This window comes from Capra hircus, chromosome 29 (assembly GCF_001704415.2).
Source record: "Capra hircus breed San Clemente chromosome 29, ASM170441v1, whole genome shotgun sequence".
Taxonomy (NCBI): Eukaryota; Metazoa; Chordata; class Mammalia; order Artiodactyla; family Bovidae; genus Capra; species Capra hircus.
The window spans coordinates 42596483-42622929 of record NC_030836.1 but is presented as its reverse complement, the minus strand read 5'-3'; the positions used below and the strand labels follow the sequence as shown (position 1 = coordinate 42622929).

Here is a 26447-nt window from a genome sequence, read left to right as displayed (position 1 = left end):
ATTCAGGGCATGAAGATGAAGAAAAACAATCTTCTATCCATTGGGCCCTTCAACCTGGGATCTCAGAACCCAGCCTAGGCGTGTTGCCAGACTCGCCCGGAAGACAGCCTCCACCCTGAGCGGCCCGGCGCTGACTCAGGTAGGCAGGGCCCCTTCCCTAACGCTGGAGGCTCTGACCAGCAGTTCCTCCCGAGAAAACCTCACGCTTTGGGGCCTTGCACTCAGGGCTGGCCTCGAGTGTCCCGAGACTTCCCCAGGGCCGGGAAGGGGCCAAGCTGGGAAGGGCGACAGGCGCTCCTGGGCCAGAGGCAGAGTGCGCCTGGGCCCTGCGGAACGGAGGAAACCCGCCCCTTGGGCACTGGCCCCGGGGGCCGTCCCCGCACCGTCTCCCCTCACCGTGGCACTCGTGCGCCCACCCGGGGCCTCGGCCTGTCTCGTTCGCTCCTTTCACTCTGGCCAGGCCTGCTGACTCCACCTGAGGGTCGACTCTTCCCTGGGGATTCCCCCTCTTCGTTTCTTAGCCCGTGCCTCTTCCCAGGAAGGTGCCTTGCACTAGTTAGTGCCCGGCTCCATTTAGCAATTCCTCAAAGGTGCTGTGTGTGGGGTGGGAGGGATGAAAGAGGAGGGGGCAATTCCACAGCAAAAAACCAAAACAAAAACAGGGGGCAACATACCCGGCTGGAGAAAGGGACAAGGACTACCAGCGACTTCCATTCAGCAGAGCCCAGAGCAGAACCTGTCAGGCAGCGAGGGCAAAGTACAGAGGCCGGGAAGAGCCAGGCCCAGGGCGGGGGCTGCTGGCGCCGCCAGCCACCCTTACTCAGCTGAAGCAGGCGACACCTTCCACCACCTCCTCAATGAAAAAGAGCGCAGCAGCCAGGCCGAGCGGCTCTGGGAACCCGGACTGTGTCGCAACCGAAACCACCACTAGCAGAGAAAGCCCGGGCTTGGCAAGGAGAGGGATGGGGACAGAGTCCCGTGGCTTCGTGCAGGCCGGGGCCTGGTGGCCAGGAAGCCCACGCAGTCCTCGGACACTACCCAGGAGCCAGGTGGGAGGAAAGGGGCCCGAGGGGAACGGGAAGGGAGGGAGACAGAGAGAGAAAGAGGCGGGTTTAGATCCACTTCCTCCTCCCTCCCCCTCCCCGGAAGTGGGCTGCCCCACCCTCCCCAAGGTGCTCTGCTGGGTAACAGCTGGGAGAGGGTGAGGAGCAGACTTACTCCAGCCCAGGCTGTCATAAAGCCATTAGTGCACCTGCAGCAGGTGAGACCTGGGTAGGGGCTCACATCTGCGAGCAGAGGGGGGGCTTCCGTGTGAATCAGACAGGCTGCCCCAGAGAGCGGCGGCAAACCCGCCATCAGGACCAAGGGTGGGGGTGGGGGGGGAGCAGGACCAGCTGTCCAACAGTGGCAGATGGACGTCCTACTTCACAAAATGCAGCATTCACCCTTAGAAAAATGCACACTCCACTTGTATGGAGCGATATGGACATCGTAACAGGAGATTCAGGAACCCTAGGAAGCCCCTTAGGTCTATGGATTCTAGATGAAGCAGCTTCATCACTGATAGACAATGAGATGTTTCATCTTAAATCTTGCCCAAAGGTTGGGTACAAACCAAACGTTTCTCTAATTCCTTCCAGCCCCGATTCTGGAAGACCGTCTCCAGGCTCCCCCAGGCCCGGGCGCAGCAGGGGCAGCCATTCCTCACACCTTCCTCTGGCCAAGCCCCAGCGGTCCAGGCGCCTGCTGAGCCCTCCTTGCCGTGTTCTGGGTTCCGGTGCTGACTTTTCCTCTGGCTGCCAGATCTACTTCGCATTCATTCCACTACTCTAGGCCAGCATCTTTCCCATTAGGCAACTCTTTCTAAAGCGCTCATGCCAGGAGGCCATAAACTCCTCCAGGCAAGGGCAGAGCTCCCGGTGCCCTCACAGCACCTGGCACAGACACATGGCAGACGGCGCTACTCCGTGTTCACCTTCTGCATAGCCCTGGTCAACAGATTCGACATCCCTGGTACTACCGTCTGCTGGCACGTACATCCTGTGTTCTCCACACCATAAACCTAGCATGTTCATTTTACATATGAGAAATTTAAGCACAGAAGTTAAGAGACTTGCCCAAGGCCAGCCTGCCAGTGCAGAGCTGGGCCTGGGGCCCAGTGCTTTCGTGCCCACTCCAGCACTCTGCTGTTCCTCACGGCTGCATTTATCAGCTTCCCTTCAACCCTTCCTGAAGACTAATCTGCTCTTATTTTTCCCCAAAGCAGCAGAAGTCTCTGGTTCTTTGTTCACAGACTAAGAGGAGGGAGAGATACGAAGATTCAGGAAAGGTGCTTGGGACAGCAGGAGCGCCAATGTCTGGTTAAGGCCAGTTTGGGGGCTGGGGACTGTTTCACAGCACCCCCTCCTCTCACTCCTTCAAAGTGGGCACTCAACTCAGTGGAAGAGATTAGGCTTTATTCCAGACCCTGGGCTGTCAGGCCTGCCCCTCCGCTCAGATGCCAGAGTGGGGTCAAACAGCTTCATTTTCTAGCCTCCAGGGTTCTGCGATGTGACGCAGGGATCGTTTCCTTGACTGCATTTGTGGGAGGCAGTGACAGTTTTGTAAACTGAGGAGGTACCGAGCACTGACCTCAGAGACGCGTGGGAGAGACGGGAGGACTGAGCTGACACGCCATGGGGCAAAGCACGAGCTCTTTCACCCTTCCTCCTTCACGGCACCCAAGAGCCTTCTCTGCACCCTTTCAGCCTAAGCAACTGTCCCTCTCAACTGCCAAGAGTCAATAAGCCAGCGGAGCGTGCTGGGTAGGAGAGCTCTGGGAAGGCTGGCAAGCACGGACGGGTGGAGGGCCTGGATGCACCCCCACCGTGAACTGCGACCCTCCGCCTGAGGAACCCCTGCAATCCCCTAACACTCCACTGCAGAGGGGAGGTGGGTTTGTATGAAACCGCTCCCTTCTCCGAGCCAGGGTAGATGTCTCCCCAACAAAGGAGGCCAGCAGAGCCTGCGACCAAGGCGAAGCCAAAAGGAAGGCGGCTGGCTGTCGTCTGGCTGTCTGAGCTGCAAGTCTCACCCCAAGGGTGGGAGACGGGCACTGCAGCCCAGGCCGCACAAGGGGTCCATGCACCTCCCGGCAGCCACGGCAGAGCCAGGGTCTGCCTGGAAGTCTGGTGGGCAAGAACTGACCACAGTGAGTGCCGAGCTGAGCCACCCTCCAGCTCACACCCCTTCATGCACAGAAGCCAGCGTGCCAGGAGCACCCCTCAAATCTCCTGTCTTCTGAGTCACTTGAAACGCTGGGCTCCTCTTCAAACACGGCGGATTCATTCTACGGAGCAACCAGAGCTTTAGAAGTTTCCCTACCACTTCATCCCTGGGCATCCGCTCGCCTGGGGCCTGGTCTCTGTCTCAGTCTCCAACTACTGTTGCCTGTTGAGCACACCTTCAATGAGCGCCCACCGCTGGAGCCCGTTTACAAAGTCCAGAGAGATTTGGCTTCTGCCTCCAAGAGACTGAGAGGACGGGGACTGTACATGAGACTCACGATGCACCCGTGGACGGCAAGGCAGAGCTCGGGGGGCGCCGGGCCTGCTGGGAGCCCTGCTTTGCTCCTTACCAGCTCAGACCACCACCAGCGAGAACACTCGGAGCCGCCAGACCTCTAGACATGAGGATTCTAGCTGCTCCCACTTCACAGGATTAGTGTGAAGAGGAGATAAGAAAGTCCACGCCAGTGTTGGCCATGGAGCCTGGTGAGCAGCAAGGTGTCCGCCATGTTTTCTGTGATCTCGCTTCACTTTCAGGCAGGAACTTTTGTTTCCCATCTACAGGGGTTCTCTGAGCTCTGAGAAGAGCTCTAATCTCTAAGAACTTGATTACAAGTGCGGCAAAGCTGGTATTCCTTCTAGAATGAGGAAAAGTTAAATTCCTACCGCGGCCAGGCTGTCAGACAAAAAGGACCCTCCTTCCTAACATAAAACCACTCCTGCCAGGAGAAGTGGGTGAATGAGAAGGCAGCCACGCCTCTGCCCTCAGAGCAGCCCAGAGGAGGAAGGTGTGCCCGCTCTTCCCGTCCTTGTCAGCTCCTTAACCCCTTCCTTTCCGAAGAGGCCCAAGAGACAGCCAACTTATCAGTGCCACACGGTGCCACGGGCTGGGGGGAGCGCACACTGCCAGCCTCGCGCTCCATTCGGCTCCTCCTGTACCAGTGGGTTACTGTAACCATGGAGACCAGCTAGTTCCTCCATATCACAGGAGAGCCAGCCTGCCAGCAGCCCAGGGCTCTAGGGGAGGCAGAAGGCAGTCTGCAGCAGAAAGGTCTGGCTCTCCTGACATAGGATCGTGGGGAGCTGATGGAGAAGAGCCAGGGTAGCCGAGGTGCCCTGGCAGCCCTAAGTGCCTTTTCTTTGCCCAGCAGTTTGTCTTGAGCACGCTGTCTGGTTGTAAAAGTGGTGCGGGGTGTCCCTCCGGAGTCAGACAGACCTGTGGTAGGACCCCAGCTCTACCACCCTGGTTGCTATGTAGGGAACGGATTGGAACGGATCAGAATGGTGGTGTGGAGAGCTACAGATACACACACTGAAAGGCTCCGGCTCTCACGTGACGCCTTCTTTTAAGTGGTCCATCTAAGTAACCCTCTTATCCCTTGTTTATCCCAAATCCCTTTATTCAAAGTTATCCAGACACCTTCTTAGCTGAGAGTGACCTCTCCCTCTCTCTCACAGCGCCCTGTCTGTGCCCACTCAGCTCTTCTGACTTTGGGCTTCTACGCCTTAACCCCGCTCTTTGTGCTCTGAGAAGTCAGAGGTCACCCTTGTGTGCCCTGAGTGCCTAACAGGGAGCGCACCTAGCTCCCCTGCTTTATAATACTTGTGGAAATTACACAGAATAAAAGCGGTACCGCTTTATGATCCCTAAAGTTGCTCCCGTCCTCCCTCAAGGAGATAAGCAAGGGCAGAGGAAGGAAGATCAAAGCTTCTGGCTGCAAGATCCCTCTCCCCTCTTTCAGGGCGTTTACTGCCCTTTGAAGTTGACTGGTTACTGTCCGTCCTTCTCACTAGACTACACCGTACAGGGAAGGCCCTTGGTCTGTCTGATTCATGGCCCACAACAACGCCTATAGCACAGAGCGCAAGTATGCAGTAAGGTAATGAGTGAATAAATGCGTACGAATGAATAAGTAAGAAAACATGCTGGGGCACCTTCCTGACAGTTTCTGGGATCTACACCAGTAACCCGCATCAGTGTACTCTGCAGACAACATCCCAGCAGGCAGTGGGCCACAGACTGGGTGCCCCAAAGGTGGGTGACACCCGTGGAGCATCAGTCTCACTAACAAGCCTCCTCTCCAGGGGAGACAGGGCCCTTGGTGCGCCATCTCTCACGAAGCTCGAGGCCGGGGTGGTCATCAAGGAGAGCCGGAGACGGACTCGGAATGCAGGCGGAGCCGAGCAGCAGCTGCCCCCCATTCCCACCCCCGGCTCCTTTCATCCCAGAGGGGGCTCCCTCTCCTTGAACTCCCTGCTGCCCCACAACCCCCAGTCATCCCAGAGGGGGCTCCCTCTCCTTGAACTTCCTGCTGCCCCACAACCCCCAGGCCCTCCCGCTTCACACGGCTCTCTCTGCCTCTCCACGTTCAATCCCTCCACTGCCCTGCTGTCAAAACCATGGTGTCCTGCTGTGACAATGTAAGGCAGCCGAGGCCACTCCAAGAGCCACTGATTTGGGGACGTGACAGAGACTTCAGGAGACAGTTCCTTGGTGCTTGCCACACTGAGAGCTCTGCTTCAGTATTCCCTCCTTGAACCAATAAACTGAGTCGGCCCTAGAGATCATCCACACACGCCTGCCTCATTTCTGTGTAAAAGTCAGCGTCCCCACCCTGCCTCCCACCCCTCCTCAAACTGCCTCCTGCTCCAGAAGAGCAGAGGAACGGAAAACGGCAGCTGGGGAGCTCAGCTGACTCACCACCAGCATAATCATCTCCTCCCAGAATCCCCCATCTTCTCCTGGGGCTTTTGCCAACACAAAGTGAAAAGGAAGCACGAGATCTTAAAACAAAACCAACCCCCTCTCAGCGTTTATGCAACAGCCTTTCTACCTGGGTGCAGATTTAAGCCCGCTTCTCTGCCCTTCCCATGCAGTTTCCTTCAAATGTCTTCATGAGGCTCGGAAACAGGCCTTCTGGGTTCTATCTGGTCCCAGCTCTACACTGGAAGGTGCTGAACAAGACAAGTGCCTCTTCCCACTGCACCTTCCTCTGAAAGTGGAAAAACTACTACCTCCCGACTCCTCCAGTTTCAGCGAGGGAGTCAGAGGAGGAGGAGGAAACGTCAGAAAGAAGATTGGGCCTAAAGTCTGCTGCCCAGAAGCCGCCGTGGCCACAAGCTCAGAGCTCAAGTGGGACAAGGGCAGAAACCGCCAAGCCAGCACCAGCTCTCGCAGCACCCATCCCCACCTGGCCAGGCTGCAAGGTGGCTGCTCCACTTAAGTGACCACTGAACTCCAACTAGCTGCTCTTCCCGTGATTAGCTGCCCACAGGGCTGTTCCTGCAGGTCGAGGGGCTATCGTCCTCCTTCAGCAGGTCACTAGAAACCCAAGCAGGCAAGGACAAACAAGCTGAGCAGTGAGGGCTCCCCCGAACTGGTGCTAACTGACAATGGGTCGAATCAGTCGGGATGGAGAACTCAGAACAACTGCAGGGGCTGAGCACAGCTCTCCAGAACACTTTCTAGGTAGGGAGCGGTGTGGGCACGTTCATCTTTGGCGTTTGGCATCTAGAAAGACAACTTACTTTTGTGATAGATAGCGCTGTGACTACAAGTAATGAGAATGCTCCCACATGGCACACACAAACCTGCTGTAGCGTATTAGTCAAGAAACCCCCAACTTACCCAAAGTTCCATTCCGAGGAGGAAGCTTTTCCCATAGGAACATGTTACAAACGAGGCCAGCCCATCCTGTCAGGGCCCAACACGGTCTCTGAAGTACTATATTAACCATACTTAACACCTAAACCCGGTGGCTCAGATGGTAAAGAATCTACCTGCAATGCAGACCTGGGTTCAGTCCCTGGGTTGGGAAGATCTCCTGGAGAAAGAATTCATACCCACTCCAGTATTCGTGCCTGGAGAATTCCATGGACAGAGTCTGGTGGGCGATAGTCCAACGAGTCCCAAAGAGTCGGACACAAATGAGCAAGTAACATGACACTTAAACCAGAGTCCGGAATTGGAAAGTGAATTCAGTGTTCCAACATGGGACAGGAACGTATCTTTGCTCTCCAAGGAGCATGGGCAGTAGAGACTGAGGTTTCTTAACCTTCAAACTCTCAGTGAGGGCTTGATATAAGAGGACTTGAACATCTGGGGTGGCTGGGCAGGAGGGAGGGTCTAAGGAAACAGAAATCCAGGTGGAAATGAAGAACAAGGCTGGAGGAAAGGAACAGAAGGGCTACTGAAGGAAGACCAAGCAGAACTTCCAGAGAGGGCGGGTAGAAGGGAGCCTGGGACAGTCCCTGACATAGCTGGGGCAAACACTTTTTAGAACTGTCTTCCCTGCTTGGTAACTGAAGTCACAGACACACCTCTTTTCTACCTCACTGGGCCCATCACTACCCCTGCAGTCTCAACCAAGGCCAAGGGCAGAGGCTGCTGAATTCTGCTACATGGCGTGGCCATGGCCTGGGCTGGTGCCTTAGTTAGCATGCTGGATAAACAGAGGAGGGCTCATTTGTCAGGAGCTTGGTGGAGAAGACTGGAAAGCACAAGTTTCTCCCTGGGACCAAGCACAAGACAGCTGCTGACACCGAGCCTGGGTCTGCCTGGGAAGCCAAACCGTTTGTTTTCTGCCAGCAACAACGGTCCTACTCCAGGGTGCTCCAGCCATCCGTGTGCACGGCCCAGGAGCAGAGAGTACGGTAAATGAGGTGACAGTCATTTTCCACTGTAAGTGCCTTCTTAAAAAGCATTTTAATAGTTAATTCATCTTTTCAGAGACAGAATCCAAGAAAGAGACTCTGTGCTGGTTCTAAGAGAAAGGAGTAGTCCAGAGAAGGCCAGTTCAGCCCTGGCCAAGGCGGCAGGCAGATGTGGGTCCAGAGGACGCTGCTGGAGGTGCTGAGCTTTCCGACGTCTGTGGCGCGAACCTGGGAGCAAGGTCCTCTGGTGCAGGTGGACTCCTGTGCTGGTGGAAGCCCTCAGGAACTAGAGCCATCAACCGACAGGTGGTGCTGGGGAGGAAGGGGGCCACTGCAGGGCGTTGTGAGATGCACTATTTATTACACAGACTGCAGACAAGAGGATGCTGGCTGTTCTGAAGGAGGCAAGCAGCCAAGTTTCTAGCTTTCCACCTCCAAATTCACTCAGAGAGGGCAGGGAAGAAAGGATGGCTGCAAAAGAGATACAGATCCTCCCCCAACAAATCCTGAAGGGCAGCTCTAACTGCCAATCGGCATGCTGGCTTAAATAAAAACCTGAAGACTGAGTGCAACCCACCCCCCCCCAACCCCCTTGCTGGGATACCTCCGGTTAGAAGAATATGCCTGGCTGCGGGAGGACACTGCTCCCCAGCTTGTTGTTCTCTCTGGTCCACGCCACCACCAGGACAAGGACAAAGAACCCACAGGCATAAAGGGGGTTCTATCAAGAAAAGACGGAGGGCTAAAGTCAGGATCATCCAACACCATCCAAAACACTTAGAACAATTCCTGGCATATACTCAATGCTCATGACAGGCTAGCTACTATTACTGTAATTCCACATGCTTTCCTAACTTAGTCTGCACGTTGCCAGAAAAAGACATGGCTTTTGGTTTTAACTTTTTACCCAATGCTTACCACAAATTCTCTATTTTCCAAAAAAAAAGGAGATGGATCTTTTGAACTGGCCTAGGAGTGCTGGAGTCGAAGACCAAATTCTGGTCATCTAGTTGCACAGCTTGGACTTGGACGTGGCTTTCTGGCAGAGCCAGAAAGGGCTCCAGCAGCTCAACTGTTTTATCCCTTCCATAAAAGGCCACTCTACTTGCCCCGATCAAAAGCACTTGAAATGCACACACATCCAACCCTAGGAAAACCCAGAGTGTACACCAGAGCTTTGAAATACACAATGTCAACAATCTTGCCAAGATTTTCCAGGTATATGGAACTGGAAATGTTACAAATTAACAGTCACAATGGGAAATGTGACCAGTATTTAAGAACCACACACACACACTCACACGGTGTGGCTAGAGCCCCTGACTGTTATGTACCAAGAGCCCCGCCTCTTCCGTGGTGAGACACGGAAGCGCAGAGCAGTGGCAGTGGGGGTGAAAACCTAGCCACACGGCCAGCTCCTGAGCGGCGCTGGTCTGAAGACGCAGCAGCCTTCGGTGGCAGCCAGGCTCCTGCCGCCAGCTGTCCTCACACACAGAACAAGATCACTGTTTGGGAAGATGGGGTTCTCAGGCTCGGGTTTTGTATCTTACAGCTGGCATGTGTCTGCCTCAGGGGCAGTTTCCTGACACAGCTGCATGTCCTGGGCCCCTGCAGACAGGATCTGAGACACAGGAGAAAGAGAAATGAGACACCAGAAGTAGGGATCCGGGGATGAGAAAGGCAAGATGGGGTGAAACGGTCTGGCTGTCCTTTTCGCACTCCTGTGCCATGAGAGCTGACTTCTCCTACCTGGTCCTAAGGAATCACAGGCACTCCTGGTTCCCGTTCCTGGAAGACCCAGGCTTTCTCCTGGCATCTCCACCTCTTGACCCTGACAGCTCTACCACGTCAAGTGACTGTGGTATCCAAAGCTGATGCTGGCTAGCCCATGAAGAGATAACCGAGGTCATGTGAGCTGGCCCAACACGTTCTGCTGCACTTGTTTATGGGCAAGAGGATTAAAACGACCTGTCCGGGAGGAAAGGGGGCAAACCTTGTGCACAGGGCAAGCACTGGGAATACAACACAGAGGCCTCCCGCAAAAAAATCTTTTGCTCAAATAAAAAGCATAAATCTCTCACCAAACACCAAACCCGCTCACTATGCCAAATACCACTTATGATCCAGTGACCTTGAGACACTGCTCCATTTTCCCGAAGTTCTTCGCATAAAAGGTTTGGCTTTTGGGGCAGGGGGTTGGGAAGAGTCAGGGAGATTAGAGGGATGAGCAACAGAGGACCCCATTAACAGTCCCAAATTAATGTCCAAGCAAAGGCTTTCTGTCTAACCAAGATCTATGTAGCATGGGGCTTAAGTAAGGGCCTTCCAGGGTACTTTTGCATCAAGAAAGCACTCAGTTCTCAGATGCCTAAATGCCCAATCAGAAGTCAAACTATCAAAACAGAACTTCCTGCATGACCACTTCTTGCCCGAATCAAAGTTAGAATTGGGAGACCAGTAACTCCAGGGCACAGGGGCTCCGGCAGCAGGGTGTCAGGGCTGTCCTCTCCGACCAGGGGGTTACCTTCACAACGACATCACTAGCCACCACACACAGGAAGGGGACGGCGTCAGCCCCAGCGCCTGTGGCCCCGCAGCTCCCAGCCGTCCGGGCTCTCCACAGGGTTACTGCAGAAACTGGCCCCTGGCTGGTGCTCGTCTATGAAGCTGCTTGTCACAGCCCCGAAATAACCAATCTTCCCCTCTTAGCAGGCCTGGGCGGCTACCATCTGCTCTCTGCCTTGGGCACTCGGGCCTCAGCAGCAAGAGGATGGTCTCCATTTGGGTGCTCTCCTGGCTGTCCGAAGAGGTGGGCAGACTGGAGCTAGGGGGGCACCCTTCTCCAGCCAGCCAGAGAGGGACACGAAACACTTGCTGGCAACCTGGGCTCCCTCCCCCACCTCCTCCTTCTAGCAAAAGAGCAGGGACTCCTTCACTAACCTTCCACCCACGGTTTACCCAGGCCAGGGACATAGGCCCATCCTATGAGAAGTGAAGGTAGGAAGTCCAGCTTAGGAGCTAAGGACACGGCTAAGGGAAGAAAGGGATATTGTGCTGCAAGGGATTCCAAGAATAAACTCTCCAAACCACCCACCTAGCTCTTCTGGAGAGCAGGGGTATTTAGAAGCACTTTCCATTTCCCCACGCACGAGAAAGGGTGGTGGCCTTGGCAGACACACACCTGGTTGGGTCATCGTCTCCCCGAAGGAGTCCTGGTCTCCCTAACACCAGAATGAGTCCACACCTGCCACCAAGGGCCAGTCTGAGATGGTAACGTGCCCCAGAGTTCACACACTCACGCGTCCATTAATCTTCCTCCAGATTGCTGCTGTCATGCCATGCAGAGCGGTGAGGCGGGCTGAGTCCCACTCTGCGCTCAGTGTGTGGTGGGGGAGGCGGAGGGGAAGGAGGAGGAAGGGAGATTATGAGTCTCTATTTTCAAGCCCAGCCCCTAAAACTGGGGAGGGAAGCAGCTGGGCTCCCGCTGCAGGAGCGCTCCAATCTCTGGGCACTACGGGGCCAGCCAGCTGCATAAGAGAACTCTGGGGAGCGAACACATCTGACACGCTGGGAAGAGGAGGGGAGACCAACCCGGGGAGAAGTGGGCTGGTATCCTGCCAAGAACTCTGAATGGTACTCCTATCAGAACTAGAACATAACAGGAGGTAGGCAGGTTTAAGGTCTCTGGGGAAAGGCAGGAGGGGAAACAGTAAAAGCCGGACTAGCCTGGGAACGAAACTTGCTCCCTGGCAGGAGAGCAGACAGCCCGGCTGCCTGCAAGGCCACGGCCACCATGTCAGCAAGTGAAACGCTGTCCCATTACACCTTCTGGAGGCAGACGAGGGCCACGCTAACCTTAGGTCGGCTTTCACACACTTTGCCGGCCATGCCCTGAACTCTAGTTTGCAGCACGGTCATCTCCACGACCCTGAAAATTAGGGCCCACCACGCAAGTGCCTGTGCCCGACTGCCAAGGACAGGAGGGCGGGGGGCCTCTCGCGGGCCGGGCTGCAGCGGGCAGAGCCTCAGCCACAGAGGAGGGCCCCTCTCACGGACAGGAAACGCGCCTCCGTGGCGGGAGCAGAGCCCAAGGCTGCCACACGGGGGCGACAGAAACACCCGTCAGGAGGGGCAGGAGAAATGGCCGCCGGGTACTTCCGCTTTCTCACCAGCCTCGAGCCTCGGCCGCCACAGGTTGCCTCCGAAAAGCCTGCAGAGCCCCCTCCCCACGCGGTGGCAGGGCCGACCCATGAGTCACTCCCCTACCAGAAGAGGGAAATGGGGGCTGAGCCCTGAGCCTGAAGAAGCCCCAGTGTCCTGAGCCAGCCCGGCCCCCAAGCTGAAGCCTTGGACGGCCTGCCCTCCACCCACAGCTGCGTGTAGAAACACCAGTCCCTCCTCAACTCTGCAAGTGGGGGACATCAAAGTCATCACTGCAGGACACCAGCACCAGGAACCTCACTGCGCGGCTTCCTGGTCACAGCTCCCCTTAAGCGCGCACACACACACACACACACACACACACACACACACGAAGGACACACACACATGTAAAACTGGTTTTCCGAGCCACCCACCGTTTCCGACTTTCCCTTCGTCTGGCTGGCTCCCTTCCCTGCGCGCAGCTCCAGCCCTGCCCTTGTCCCTTCTGGGAGTCTCACCCTGCGCTCCTGCCACCTGTCTCCTCTTGTCCTTCCAGCCCTCCAGCCTCTGCCACCACCTCCTCCTGCCTGGAACACTGCCTCTATCCTCTGCTCCCAGTCTCCTTCCTGGGCAGCCTCAGCTCAGACATTGCATCCTCCGGGAAGTTTTCCCTGCCCTCACAGGGTCCTGGCCCGTCACTCCGGGCGTCCTGAGGACAGCAGCCTTCTTGCACTGGGACGTGGCTCCTGAGGAACGGCCGGCCTCCTTCACAACTCTAGGTTGCTGTCTTGTTCACCACTGTGCGAGACTGCAGCTGCTGCTGCTGAGTCGCCTCAGTCGTGTCCGACTGTGTGCGACCCCATAGATGGCAGCCCGCCAGGCTCCCCCGTCCCTGGGATTTTCCAGGCAAGGACACTGGAGCGGGTTGCCGTTTCCTTCTCCAGTGCATGAAAGTGAAAAGTGAAAGTGAAGTTGCTCAGTCTTGCCCGACTCCTAGCAACCCCATGGACTGCAGCCCACCAGGCTCCTCCGTCCACGGGAGTTTCCAGGCAAGAGTACTGGAGTGGGGTGCCATCGCCTTCTCCGGTGCGAGACTGGGCGCGACTTAAGGGAAGTTCCAGGGCTTCAGCCAACCCCGTGTCCTCAGTGCCCAGCACCTCACATGCTTTCAAGAAATGCTCTTCTAATCCATGAGAGAAAGCCAAGGGCAGGGTCTTCCTGCCTTTTTCAGAGTGACTCTTCACCTGACAACTCTTAGCACATCTCTGCTCCACGTGACTGCTTCAACCTAGGCCAGGGCTGGAGAGCTGGCGCCCGTGGCTTTCAATCCATTCTCCAGGGCCTTCTGGTGCCTCTACAGACGCAGTCTCTGGCAGGATTTCAGAGCTCGTGGCCAGTATGTGGAGCTGGGGCCGACTGCCCTTCCACCTGTCCTTTCCCAGCCTCCCCTCTGCTCTGAGGGCTGCAGGGAGACCCTGCACAGGCCTGCTGAGCAAGAAGACTGCTTCTGCAGTGAAGCAATGGGGGTACAGCTCCAAGTCCCCAAGAGAGAGCGAGTCTAGATCCAGCACCACCCAAACAGGCTGTATCGCTCGAGCCAGTCGTTGACCCTCCTGGGACCTGTTTCCCCACTTGCACATAAGGGGCCGGCGGTGAGCTCGGAGGGCCTGTCCTTGGCGGGCGTGAGGGCCCGCAGTGTCTCTGTGCTCGCAAGCCTTCCAGCAGGGAGTGGGCACGGTCTGCGCGCTCTGAAGACCACATCCTGACCCTGTCTTGACACTGCGTCAGCCTGCCTAAGAGCCTGGGTCCGTAACTAACCCTCACCTAACGTGTCTTGGACACCAAGCTTGCACACTGGAAAACCTTTTCCTCCCAGGGCTGAGAAAATTCAAGTTAAGCTAGGTGACAACTCTGGACTTAGAAACACTACCACCCTGAACTCAGTGTGCCCTAGGCCAGAATCCTCTTCCTCGCGAGACTTCACTTACCCACAATTTACCAGCTCCTCACCACTCCCTGCCTCTCCGCACACCACGAATGTGGCCACAGTGACCCACAGTCCTCCCAGGAGGCCCGAGGGCCCTGCAGCCTCAGCCTCAGCAGCTCTGAGTAGGTGAGCCCCTGGCAGGGCAGATGGCACACCCAGGGCCCAGCACCTGCCCCCCGCCCCTCTCAGCACGACTCCCTAGCAGCCCGGCTCCGTGGAGGGCTCCTGGCGGGGAGCTGCCTGCTTGCCCACCTGCCCGCCACGGTATCCCACCCATGAGGAGAAACCCATTTGGCAAAGCCGGCAAGCAGCAGTTTCACCCTCCCTGCCCAGTGTGGGGGGAGGGGAGGCGGGTCCAAGCAGACTAGTCCAACAGGTCCTTTTCCCACCACCCTACACAGCTGGTCTCCTCCGCACTGCTTCAAAACCAGGAGCCGCAGACGTCAGCGCTCTCACACCCTGAGTCACAAAGATGAAGGAATCAAGAAGAAAATAGAAAATGGCCATCTCATTCTTGCCCTATCTGCAAGAGGCCGGGAAACGCAGTCCCTGACTTCACAGGTCTCGGTCAGTTCCGAAAGGTAACTATCTCCCCTAAGACGCTCACAGAAAGGTGCCGAGGTGCTGTGAATCCAGTTCTTCAGTGCCATGCTCCCGAGCGGCTCTCCCACTAAAGATAACTGCACAGTCTTCTGATATAGACCCCACAGCCTCTCCAACCCTGGACTAAACTCCCAACGGTGTCCCTCTGTTCACCCATTGCAAAAGCGGGGAAGATGAGGCCAATTTATAACCGGAGACAACAACGCAGCCAGAGATGCTGTGTGTCCGGGGCAAGAAGACAACTCAGCAAAGCTGGGAGGGCTCTCTCGGCTCCACTCCCTACTTCAGGAAGCCACACAGGCCTCACTCAGTGCACGCCCTCCCTGTGGTCTCCTCTCTGGGTTCTTAAGACAATCCAGTGATAGGGGAAAACATCCTCCTTAGCCTCTCATCCTGAAAAAGCTGTTCTTTTTTGTCATTATTGAACCTATTAAGGTGAACCTATTAAGACCTGTGACTTACATGGTCAAAAACTGAACAGGCAGATGTCTGATTCACAAATCAATACAGACACACTCTCCCAAGGGCGGTAATAAGTGAAGAATACTACCCATGTTGTAATTTTTCTTTTTTATTTCACAAGTAATTCATTGAGAGACGATCACGTGCAAAGCACTCTAATAGACTCTAGGGAAGAAAGGGATGCGGGGAAGGATAAAATATGGCCCAGCCTTCAATAAAGCTGCCTATCTAACAGGAGAGGGAAGCACAAATCACACTACCTAACACAGGACCAAATCCAGGAACCAGAGTTACAGTCTGCCTATGCCCTCCAGTTTACTAGAAGCTTCTTGTTGTTTAATCACCAAGTTGTGTCCAACTCCTTGCAACCACGTGGACTGTAGCCCACCAGGCTCCTCTGTCCATGGGATTTTCCAGGCAAAAATACTGGAGTGGGTGGCCATTTCCTTCTCTAGGGGATCTTCCCTGACCCAGGGATTGAACCTGCCTCTCCCGCATTGCAGGCAGATTCTTTCCCACTGAGCCACCAGGGAAGCCCCTCTGGTAGCAAGAACACAGAGCAATTTCAGTCAGGACTTTGTTATTTTTCAGAGATTTAGAGATCCCCAGGTCCTGCTTCTAGCTAGGACCATGAGTTCTGCCAGGATCTATCTAAACCCTGAGACGCCAATGAATGGGGAGGCCTGCCCACAGAGTGGGCTGAGATGAGAGCCGTGAGATGCTGATTAAGAGGAAATCAACTCGGAGAGATGCACTGAACAGTCAGTCATTCAGTCTTCCTTGTCTCATCCCCAACTAGAAACCAGAGACAGGCCCAATATACAAGCAAAGATGATACAGGAAAGGCTTAAGCACAAAGTCAAAAAAGTTGTTCGGGGCTAAGGTCATGAGAATCAAGTAAAAAAATGCCCCTGGCATTAGAACAGAATAGGGTGCTCTCGGTGAAAGTGTGGAAGGACTTCCTAAAGCTCTGTATCCAGAGCCCCGAATCTCAGTGCCAGCTGTGACCGAGGAGACCCGTTAACATATTTATCCTTTTCTCTCCCAGTTATCAGTTGTCAAGCCTGGTCTCCCTCATCAATTCGTTCATTCAGTGTTATAGCTTGCTGTACACTAATATCAGTTTTTAAATTGTATTCTTAATCAGCAGGCTACCAGCAACATCAGAATTCTTCTGGAAGGTTCTAAGAAGGAATGAATACTCACTCCTGAAAGTACTTAGAAATTCCCTAGACAAACAGAAGATTCTGTATCGTCTTAAAAATGAAACAAACAAAAAACAAAGTTAATTCAGGGCCTGGGAATAAAGATTAAAGCCCCAGTCCTCCTCTGTTGGGAGAAAAATAATTCTGAAGCTAGTTCTTTTTGTTTTGTTAAACTGAAGTTGAGAGGAGGGAGGTGGGAAGGGGGTTCAGGATCGGGGGGACACGTGGGCCCCTCTGGCTGATTCATGTCGGTGTCTGGCAAAACCACCACAATATTGTAATGTAATTATCCTCCAATTAAAATAAATTAAAAAAAGAAAAAAAAAACCCTGAAGTTTAGTTGACTTAACAATATTTCAGGTGTACAGAAAGTGATTCAGTTAAATGTGTGTGTGTACACAAACACGTGCAGATTCTTTTTCATATTCTTTTCTGTGATAGGTTATTGCAAGACACTGAACACAGTTATATTGTTCCCTCTGCTCTACAGTAGGTCCTTTTTGTTTATATATTTTATATATAGTTCCATCTTAAAAATGATAAAGCTAGTGAGACTTGGTCCACTTCACTCAAAAGAAAATCATTTCCCGAAATTAAAAAAATAAGTAAATAGGTGAAGGAGAATGGGGATTGGCTTGCTGAAAATCTTTCCCACAGCTGATAGCAGATTAGCCACATGAGATTCTTTTGGGATGGTTTACTATGCAGAATTTTAGAACAGAAAGCATTCCAAATGTGAAACTGGGAGCTCAGCACCTAAACATTTATTAATGAGAAAAATTCTCACACCACAATCATAATGAAGGTTTCACATCAATGTCTGACATTCTGTCATTAAGGGATCGGTTTTAACTGTAGATTTGGCAGCTTGCCCTATTGGCTGTTTCACAACCAGCTTCTGAGGTTTCAAGAAAGGCAGGGGGTTTGCTTTTAAACACTATCTTAAAAAATATATTTCAGAACAGAGTTCAACCACTCCAAGACAGAAGGAGGGAATGAAAACTGAACCAAATAAAGGATTCTGATGGCACCAAACATGAAGGGAGCACACCAGAGGTGCAGGAGAGGAGAAGACACTGTTTGCCACCAGCAGCAACGCGCCAAGAAAAGTCAGTGCAGCACTTCTCATGACCAAGTTAAAAAATAAGGATGGCACCAAAGACACGAGGCTGATAAAAGGACATCTCCGTCTCTTCAAAACACGCTTACCTGACTCACACCTGTTTCATTTAAAAACAAAACCACCCAACAGTTCCACACCAACGCCAACGATGGCCATCTAATCAATTAGCAGCCACACCTCTCTGCCCATCGTGGTGCGGTAATTAAGGGAGAGACTCTTCTCCCTGGGAATACAAGTGCAGAAGGGCAGAGCCCCTAAGGACCTAACCCATTATGACAGCCTTTTCATTAGCGAGAGAACACCGCCATGCGCTCTCCAAGGAAGCAGTGGCCCGCATCACTACAGAACACCTGTGTGTGAACAGCAGCCACCTCTGCGGACAGATAAAAACGTGCTGGCGGCGGGAAGAGGGGCAGGGGAGAGCCACTCAAAAATTTAACAGGGCGCGCGTCTTACCATAATTCACATGGACCGCGGTTTCTCCCTGTAACAAAAGGATGGATTCTAAAATAACGCAGAAATGGCACATAACCATGATCTTAGAAAAGTGAAACAGGTTTGAACACAAATACAATCACACAGCTGAACTCCTTCTACTAGGGGCAGCAAGAGGGGCGCAAGTGGGGAAGTGTGATGCTTGAATCAAAGGCAGCAGTCCACCCCTTTACCCTTGCCCCATGCTGGGATCTTAAAAAATCAGCTCAAAATTTCAGAATTTAGTTAATAAAATCAAAACCTTTAATAAGATAAAAGAAAAGGCACTATCATACCAGGAGTGACATGCAAGTAAATCATACCACAAACTTACAAACTCAAGTTAACTGAAATCCCAGAGACTCACTCTCACTGAGAAACAGCTCCTAAAATCTAGGAGGACCACAGGCAGAGTTTCAGGAGACAGGAGTGATCCAAAGACTGACAAAGGCAAACAGGAAGTAGCGGCATATTACACAAGCCACGGGATAGAGACACAGCGGGACGGCCAGAGTTCAGCTCCCAGGACTGAACCGGCAAGTCCCACACACACACGGGTCCTGGCACTGCCAGCCACAGCACTCCATGACCTTGGCAGTCAAGGCCAAACGCAAGCAGCTCTGGGCCTCTGCGTGTGGAGCTGGTACATAATGGCATGTAAAAAGAAGATATTAGTTTCGTAAGGATAAAACAGAGTTAAGGTCCACAAACAAAAGTTTTCTTGTGGGGGTGGGGGCAGCGGGAGCGAGGTGCTACCAAGCAGGACAGGCAAATCTAAGAATCCAAACTGTCCTAGGCTACTTACTTGCTGGTCACCAATTTAAGGTCTTAAGACTCCGGTTTTTCTAGAGGTTCTTGGAATTCTAGAAGACGAGAAGAGATGAACAGGAAAATCGGAAGCCAGGATTAAATCGTAAGGTTAAAAAAAAGTTTCCCATAAGCTGTTAAGACAAGGGAGCTAAACCCAGAGAGCTGCACCTCCACACCATGCCATCTCTACAACAGGCCTCAGAGGGCAGAGAGACCACGCAGGACTCTGAAGCCGGAGGGGGAGGCGTGCTCTGCCCCACCCCGGCTGGAAGCTAGTCCGGAGGTATCTATCTTCCACTCCTGGACACAAGTGAAGCCAGAGCCAAAGTGCTCTTCATGGTCAGGAAAGTCTTGTTCTAACACCAACAAACACTCTGGGCTACATGAGTCTGTTACCTTAAACAGAGTTACTCAACATTTCTGGGCCTCTGTTTCCTCATCTGCAAAGTGGGGAAAATAATAAGATCTACTATCTTACAAAGATTGAATGAGTTAATGAATGTAAAACAGCTAGTTAAACAAGCGTCTGGGACAAAGTGCTCAATAAATGCTGGCTGTTATGATATGGCAGCTGAAGACACTAGCCTCAGAGCAAACGGCACCTCGCGGGAATGGGTGGGGGCACTGTCTCCTCTTTAAGACTCAGTCTATTGCCTTTAAGAGTTTCCCAACCACTTGGAACAGACTCATGTACTTAGAGGGCCATCCAGGAGGCACCATCACTGAGTCACTGCCTTAGCTAGCCGAGTGAACAAATCTCCTTTGAAAGCAAAAGTCTGTCTTCCATACAGACCAGGGGCTGAAGAGAGAGAAAAAAAGCACATCAAGTTCACTTTGGGAATTGAAGTGAAAGCCATATGTGTATCCAAAAAGAAATATGCTTTGTGTAAAAAGCAGAGGATTATGGGACTTGCTGAGTGATGGGAAATAGAGCTATAATCCCACAAGTCTATATGTAGACACAAACTGATATAAGGTAATCACTTGATTAAACTTTTTTAATGATTCTGATGAGTAGTGATCCTGGGCAAATGAGATGAGTATAAGCAGATTTGCTTAAAGCTGATCCAAGTGACTATTAGAGGAGGCCCAAAGGTCTACTATTAGTGGTACTAAGAGAAGCTTTTAAAAGTGAGAGGTGCTTTATTGAGAGAATGAATACAAACAAAAGAACAAGGTGGAAAACAATAAAGTAGTTTAGAAATATATTTACTGCAACTGTATCTCTTAAAGATTCATCAAGCAAAGATAAAAGTCCACACGCTGTCACATACATAAATCCGCTTAACCTCTTCCAAGGGAAAGCCAAGCACTTTCATGGAAGTGGGGTTTGGCAGGCAAGGTTCACTAAGAAACAGGGCCAACAAAGAGTTAAGCTACGAAGAACCAGGAACCGAGTGTGGAGGCTCGGCAGCCACCCTGAGGACAGACTGTTGGGTGTTCTGGCCCTAGTGGGTGCCTGGAGCCGACCAGCCTTCAGCTATTAGGGGTACCAAGGTTTTTCAAGGATAGAGGCTATGCAAGCTTTGCACTTTTCAAATCTGGAATTGACCAATAGCCAATATATAAGCTTAAAATACACAAACTACTGTCATAATGAGTAAGCCAAATTATTTTTTTAATGGAAAAAAAAAAAAAGGAAAATGCCCCTATTAGGAGGAGGAAACGAGCCAAACTTGGTTAAAGTCTAGCTTCCTTAGCTAGATACACTGCAAACCAAGGCAGCAAGTGCCTTCCTGCATTTCAGCCAGGACTCTGGGAACTGCAAAACAAAGGCTCATTATGAGGTCATCGGCAGTAACCAGCCAATCAAGCACAGGGATGGTCAACTCCCTACTTGTCTACAACAGCAATTCTCACACTCCTGGAAAACCCTTCATGCTCTTATTACTAAGGGCCTCAAATAGCTTTTGTTGATGCGGATTAGAGCTACTGTATTATAACTTCAACTGAGAAAACGTTAATCTATTAATTCATTTAAAATATAGTACTGAACTCATTACAACTGTGTATTAATAACTACCTTCCAACGTATCAAGTTAATACATATCATCATAGTAAAATCTAGGTTAACTTTTAAAACTTAATTATTAAATCTACAACAAGGATGAAACCCTGAACACATTATGCTAAGTGACATGAGACAGAAACAAAAAGACAAGTACTGTGTGACTCTACTTATATGAAGTGTTCAGAGCAAACAGATTCACAGAGAAAGTAGGAAAAAGGCTACCGAAGGCTGGGGGAGGGAAAGATGGGGAGTTACTGTTTATCGATACAGATTTTCTGTTTGGGATGACCAAAAAGTTCTACAAATACTGGTGCTGGCTACATTGTTAATGGATTTCATGCCACTGGACTATATACTTAAAAATGTAAATTGGTACCCATAGCTGACCACAATGAAAACACAAAGCACCAGGCTATGAGCACTGCCATAAATGAGGAGCACTGACCAGCATTCCCCAAAGCTGCCAACGTCACGGAAGACGTGAAAGGACAGGCGGCTATGGAGGCGTGGCAGCTGAATGCAGCATGGGTTCCTGGGCTGGATCCTCGACAGGAAAAAGACACCAGCAGGAAAACTGATGAGATCTGAAGCTGTCTGGTTAACAGAAGGATACCAAGACTGACTAACAGTTTTGATACATGTTCTATGGTTATATCAGATGTCGACATATGGTTTTTCCAGTAGTCATGTATGGATGGGGGAGTTGGACTGTGAAGAAGGCTGAGCGCTGAAGAACTGATGCTTCTGAGCTGTGGTGTTGGAGAAGACTCTTGAGAGTCCCTTGGACTGCAAGGAGATTCAACCAGTCCATTCTGAAGGAGATCAGCCCTGGGATTTCTTTGGAAGGAATGATGCTAAAGCTGAAGCTCCAGTACTTTGGCCACCTCATGTGAAGAGTTGACTCACTGGAAAAGACTCTGATGCTGGAGGGATTGGGGGCAGGAGGAGAACGGGACGACAGAGGATGAGATGGCTGGATGGCATCACTGACTCGATAGACGTGAGTCTGAGTGAACTCCGGGAGTTGGTGATGGACAGGGAGGCCTGGTGTGCTGATTCATGGGGTCACAAAGAGTCGGACACGACTGAGTGACTGAACTGAACTGAACATAAGGGGAAGCTGGGTGAAGAACATACAAAAACTTTGGATTATTTTTGTTAACTCTTCAAAGTTCAAAATTTAAAAGAAATAAAATTTAACTGTTTAAAAACCCTCATAAGGTCAAAGTTATGTATTCATAGGAGGAGACGAGCCAACTTGAGTCAAAATCCCTCTGGTCACAGAGAACCAGCTTTCTCAGGTAGAACGACAGCAAATCAAGGCAGCAAGTGCCTTTGTGAGTCCAGTGAGGGCTAAAAAGGTTCTGGGAATTATGATATTACCAAGAAATCAACCGAACAAAGCCAGGAAGAATTAACTTGGTTTGTCTACAACGGTGGTTCTTACACTTCTTGGTTTCAGAAAGTCTTTGCAGTATTAAAAATAACCTGAATCTCCCAAAAGAGTCTGTTTATATGAATCATACCTACCAATGTCTCCATTCATTTAATTAAAGAACATTAATAAACTCATTACATGTAAACATTACTTACTTAATTTTAACGAAAAAAAAAAAAATGTATTTTCCAAGCCACAACTTCACACAGACTGAAGGAAGTCCACTTGATGAACTGATTTTTATAATGCAATCAAAACACAATGGCAGACCTCCCCCCCAAAAAACCTAACAAACTAAAGAACAGAAAAAGAAAAAATGAGAAAAATTACAAATAAGAGAAAGGGAAAATGAGAAAAAGAAAAAAGTCAGGGAATGAAGAGAAAAAAATGGGGGAAATAAACAAACCACAGATAAAACAACAATCAAAAACCTGACAGGGCCAATGCTGTATATATTAGAAGAAGGAAAATGAAAGAGACACACGTACCCCAATGTTCATCACAGCACTGTTTATAATAGCCAGGACATGGAAGCAACCTAGATGTCCATCAGCAGACGAATGGATAAGAAAGCTGTGGTACATATACACAATGGAGTATTACTCAGCCATTAAAAAGAATACATTTGAATCAGTTCCAATGAGGTGGATGAACCTGGAGCCTATTATACAGAGTGAAGTAAGCCAGAAAGAAAAACACCAATACAGTATACTAATGCATATATATGGAATTTAGAAAGATGATAAGGATAACCGTGTATGCGAGACAGCAAAAGAGACACAGATGTATAGAACAGTCTTACGGACTCTGTGGGGGAGGGCGAGGGTGGGATGATTTGGGAGAATGACACTGAAACGTGTATATCATCATATGTGAAACGAATCGCCAGTCCAGGTTCAATGCATGATACAGGATGCTCGGGGCTGGTGCACTGGGATGACCCAGAGGGATGGAATGGGAAGGGAGGGGGGAGGGGGGCTCAGGATGGGGAACATGTGTGCACCCGTGGAGGATTCATGTTGATGTATGGCAAAACCAATAGAATATTGTAAAGTAATTAGCCTCCAATTAAAATACATAAATTTATTTAAAAAAAAAAAAAGGAGGAGGAAGAAATAAGCTCACTCGGGTCAAAGTCTCTGCGGCCCAGGCAGGCATGATTACAGGGGCTGGGAACTGCAAACAAGGGCTCCCTATGAAGTCATCGCAGATAGCCAGCCCAAGACTGGGGACAGTCACCTCAGGTTTTGTCTACAACAAAGGTTTCTCTCACTTTTTGGTCTCAAGAACTCTTCACATTCTTAAAAAATGTATGGAGGACTGCAAAGATCTTTTGTTTATGTGGGTCATAGCTATCAACAGTAACCTTATTAAAAACTGAAACTGATTTTTAAAGTATTTTTATTCATTTAAAATAACAACAAACCCATTACCTGTTTACACAAATAACCCATTTTTTAAATGCAGAAACTATTCTAAAACAAAATGAAATTCATAACAACAGTTGCACTGTTTTGTACTCCAAGATATCTCTTTAATGTCAAGCTTAACGAAAGAGATTTCTTGTATCTGCTTCTGCATTCAGCGTGTTTCCGTAGGTTGGGTGAAAGATACAAAAATCTCATTTCACACAGATGTGTAGTTGGAAAATGAAGTTTAATAGCCTTTCAAATATTGAGGATTTTCTTCTTTGATACTAGACCAAAACTCCACAAGTGGTTGTTTTTAAAGGCTAGTTGCAATGTGCAATCTGAGATTTTATCAAATGAATCTTTCGTGTACTTTTACATTAAAATCCACTGGTTACCTTGCACTGAGTTGCTCTTTTACCTACTTATAACTGATAACCAAGGAAGTAACAAGGAGATCCAACCAGTCCATCCTAAAGGAAATCAGTCCTGAATATTCATTAGAAGGACTGGTGCTGAAGCTGAAACTCCAATAATTTGGCCACCTGATTCAAAGAGGAGACTCACTGGAAAAGACTCAGATGCTGGGAACGATTGAAGGTGGGAGGTGAAGGGGACAACAGAGGATGAGATGGTCGGATGGCATCATTGACTCGATGGACATGGGTTTGAGTAAATTCAGGGAATTGGTGATGGACAGGGAGGCCTGGGGGTCACAGTCCATGGGGTCACAAAGAGTCGGACACGACGGAGTGACTGAACTGAACTGAACCAAGGAAATATTCCTTCACTGACTATGCAGAATTTCCAAATACTGGGATTTCATACAATATCAAAAAATCATACTCCATTAATCTTACCACCAATCTCATCAAAAAAAAGTGTGACAAATCCAAGTTTTCCAAAATTCTAATTTTTGCTTGAAAACTTGAATTTTATCACCGGCAATGATGACAGCTCACTCTGTTCAATTTCAAGATGTCCACTAAACACTGACGCATGAATAACTATAGTTTGTCCATCAATTGTTATTTCAAGTAAAAATGATCTGCTCAGCTGGGCTGGCTCCAACACACAAGAGCATTTTCCCCAGACAGCTGGACTGCGGTAAAGAGCAGTAATGCTCCATGGATACTCTGCATTTCATCACTTGGAATATCAGAGACCTTTACTGGAGGACTGAGATTTAATTAAAAACAAAACAAAACACCAAACACACAATTTTCAGTGCTTCATCCAGGACATTCTTCAGTGACAATGAGTTTTGTTTTTTTTTAAACCACAAGCGCATAGAGTGAAGTCCATGACTACCACCAGCAGAGTTTGGTGCCCCTACCCTGATTCATGTTACGGCGCCAGCAGTTCTCACTGCTGCTCGCTGCTTCTGTACCAACAATGCACCTGGAAACAAAGCTGCTCCAGGAAAAACTGTGAGAGCCAAAAAGTCATTCAACCCTTTGCATATTTACCACAACTTGTGTTTTGTTGCTGAGCATTCCCACAAGAGAAAATATTTTTTGAAGTATAGGTGGTGGTGATACGAGTTGAGCCATGCCTATATATCTGCTCATTTCTAAGGTGAAAGTAAAACTCTATAAACAAGACATTAACTCAGTCTTCATGTTTGCAGCTGAATCTTTAATTCAACAACACAGTACCATGAAGTGGCACTGCCCCGAACTTTACCGACTTTTCATCCAGTGTGCATTCAGGAATCCCAGCTGTTCAAAACTTATCAGTCTCTCAGCTACTGAGTGGGCTTCTCTGGACAAAGCAATACCTCATCCTGTAAGAGGCTTCAGTGACTTTGGCATTTCTAGCTGGAAACGCTGGAACAAGTTTTGGATTTTAAAGAGACTGTGGTATGTACACTTAAAACGCGTAATTTCTTTCTCTTTAATCTCTGACGACTGCTCCTGAATGAAGCTGCAACGTAACTGGTACCCTTCTAGTGGCAGCTGCAGTGTGAAGTTGCTCAGTTGTGTCTGACTCTTTGCAGCCCCGTGGACTGTAGCCTGCCAGGTTTCCCTGTCCATGGGATTCTCCAGGCAAGAATACTGGAGTGGGTTGCCATTTCCTTCTCCAAGGGATGTTCCTAACCCAGGGATCAAACCCTGGTCTCCTGCATTGCAGGGAGATTCTGTACTGTCTGAGCCACCAGGGAAAGCCAACCGGCACTCTAATACTACATGAAAACACTAAGAATAAAGCACACACAATAAGCTACATTATTAGTGTCTATAAAGATGAGAAGATATCTTTCATTATGATTTCATTTCTTTTAAATTTTTTTTCATTTCTTGTTTACAGTTTTGCCAAGTTTCTTCAGAGTAGATCCCTCCCTTTCACTTGTTGATACATTTCTAACTGCAGTAAACAGAGCTAGCAGCTGTGTTTGAGAAAGCAAAACTTCCAACGTTTCTTTTTTAAGCCAACAATTCATCCTTAAGTGTAAGAAAAATACTATGAATTTTCCTCTATTTTAGAATAAAACAGAATTAAGCCTAAAGTAAGTTATAATTTTAAGAATTATTAGTTTCCCCCAAAGTTTTTACAAGTAGGTGCTGGAAGTTATCCTTACTTCTCATGTTTCTTCAAAGGTGCTAGGAAAATGTTGGGATTTTAAAATAACTATTTATTGGACAGTAATGAGGTTTACAGAAATTACAACAGGTATACTGCAGACAGACAGCTAGTAACAGCACAGAAGAAGTGATGAATTCATCCCCAAAAACTTCCATATTTACACCGTAAAGAACTACCTTAAAACTTACTTAAAAACTCTAGGAAAAACAAAAATACAGCAGCACACATTGAAAAAAAAAAGAAAAGCAGCACCTACTCTTTTAGCCAAGAGTGATAA

The 26447-nt window shown here is 50.0% G+C and overlaps 1 protein-coding gene across 15 annotated transcripts in view; it reads right to left on the bottom strand.

Annotated features, from left to right (window-relative positions):
• Window positions 1–26447, bottom strand: part of MARK2 (microtubule affinity regulating kinase 2) — a 57976-nt gene that overhangs the window by 19998 nt on the left and 11531 nt on the right. The window contains exon 1 of one of the 15 annotated variants that reach the window (XM_018043190.1): window positions 675–1122. The exons of 13 other annotated variants lie outside the window; for them this stretch is intronic. The gene's annotated coding sequence lies outside the window, so the exon portion shown is untranslated. Of the gene's footprint in view, window positions 1–674; window positions 1123–26447 lie in introns of those variants that run through there. One more of the 15 variants, XM_018043187.1, reaches the window with a different exon arrangement.